Here is a 2,048-nt window from a genome sequence, read left to right as displayed (position 1 = left end):
CCCCAAACACCCCCCACTTCCAGAATATCTAATATAATATCTTCAATGAGGTTAAACTTTCATTTAGATCAGGAATAGAGTTTATCTCCTGGAAATACTAGCTTCCCAACCCTCCTAAGGTCAAGAAATAGGAGGGCCCACCTATTTCTCAGAAGGAGGAAGTGGGGTATCCAGAAAACAAAACAGAAATAGCTCTGAGGGTGAGTGTGTGTGTGTGATGAGCCACTCCTTTTGTACACAAGCTCCCCTTCCCAAACCTGCCTCAAGATTCTCTCCTTTTCTTAATTCCAGACTGCAAATTCAGCCATGCTACCAACACCTGCTGAAACACCTCAAACTGGAACAGGCTGGCCCAAACCTACCTCTGCAGAGGACAAATTGAAAGGATTGTCCTTGTGTTATGGTGTGTTCCCCTGGAACATCCAGCTGCAGCATTTGATCAAAACCTCCTAGAAATGCAATTCTTCCACATTTGATGAGAAAGTATAGTTTTTCCTTTGTGCTTTCCCACCCCCTCCCCCTGGTAAGGGACGGCAGAGTATGTGTAGTGATGCTTTGAAACAAAGGCTCTGCAAAGACAGGATAAGTGAAGAGGTGCAGAAAGACCTGTGGCTGAGTCAGCCCCTGCTTGCTTGCTTTCTTTCTTTCTTTCTTTCTTTCTTTCTTTCTTTCTTTCTTTTTGAATATCTTTGTATTTATTTCCCTACAGGTAATTTTTCTATAGCTTCAACAATTTCTCCTCAAAAAGACAAAAAGTCTCAAAGTTTAGAACTGGATCACTTGGCCCTTTCTTTTTTAATCTCCTCCCAGTTCAAAATGCTTCCATCTCTTAATGGCCAGCATCCTCTTGGATCTGCAATTAGGCTCAACACATTCCAGCCTTAGCACAATCTTCTTTGTGGTTTTAGCCTGCTTCCGGAAAATTGGCTTTGCCTGCCGCCATAGCCACTCTGCTTTCGATCATAGCACGGCTTTCCTTGGGCATACAAGGAATCCTTGCCCTTCTTATACTGGGTCACTTTGTGAGGCTGATGCTTGCCACACTTCTTACAGAAAGTTCTTCGGCTTTTAGGTACGTTGACCATCTCTACAGTAGAACTGTCTCTACGATAAAATCACGAAACTCAACATCCACAGCCCTCACCTCCCTCCGCTGGCGCTCAGCCCCTGCTTTCTAGTGTGGTACCATGAGGACAGGGCTGTCACTCTGCTCTTTGGGAGACAGCTTTGTCTTGAAAGAGCAGTCTATCCCTTGGGACCCAATCCTCCTCTTCATGGTCACAAAAATATTAATATTAACAAAGATGCTATTTTTCTCCATTTTTCTCTTCCATATCCCTCCCTATAAAGTCAGCACTTGTAAATATTGAACATTGCCTTAATTCTAACCTGCTAAAGACTCTGATCCTTATCTGAAAAGACATTTGGACCATATGACCAGGCTGAGGAAAATGCATTTCCATCCTCAAACATTTCCTGTCTTTCCAGTGACTTCCTATCTCTCTGTGATTGAGAGATCACAACAAACCCTGTTGTGGTCCTTTCACAGCTGGGCCCTTCATGTTCCATGTCTGAGTGAGGACCACTGTTATCAAAGAGGAGAGATGAATGCAGCTTCACCCCCAAGGAGAGGAAGACCAGGGACCTCAACAACCTGCTTTTGGGGCCCAGAGCTTCACAGAGACCCAGTCATAAGCCTGCAAGAGGCAGATCCCTGAGGACCAGAGCAGGCAAGTCCAAGGAACCCTGTGATAGTTCCTGGTACTGGCGTCCCTTTCCTCTCCTGTACATCAAGAGGCTTGTGAAGAAAATTCCCTGATGGATTTGCCTTGGGTAAATCACGTATTCTTGCACATCAGTGTTCTCATTTGTAAAGGGGGATGCCATAGGTGTCTCTGAGAAGCTGTGGCACTGAGGCTGAGCTGAGGCAGGAGACGCCAAATGGCACCAAGCTGAGCTCCCATACGCCCTCTCTGGACCAGAGGCTCTCAAACTTAAGAGCTTGCTAAATCTCAGGGTGCTGGAAATTTCAACAGACAATTTCCTAG

The 2,048-nt window shown here is 45.4% G+C and overlaps 1 pseudogene; it reads right to left on the bottom strand.

Annotated features, from left to right (window-relative positions):
• Positions 1–740: 740 nt before the first annotated feature.
• LOC111724570 lies at positions 741–1,103 on the bottom strand (annotated as a pseudogene).
• Positions 1,104–2,048: the final 945 nt, after the last annotated feature.

The sequence above is a fragment of the Otolemur garnettii genome, unplaced genomic scaffold, assembly GCF_000181295.1.
Source record: "Otolemur garnettii isolate 467f Iridium unplaced genomic scaffold, OtoGar3 scaffold00024, whole genome shotgun sequence".
Classification (NCBI taxonomy): domain Eukaryota; kingdom Metazoa; phylum Chordata; class Mammalia; order Primates; family Galagidae; genus Otolemur; species Otolemur garnettii.
Note: the sequence above shows the minus strand (reverse complement) of the source record. Positions and strands in the feature narration are given on the sequence as shown.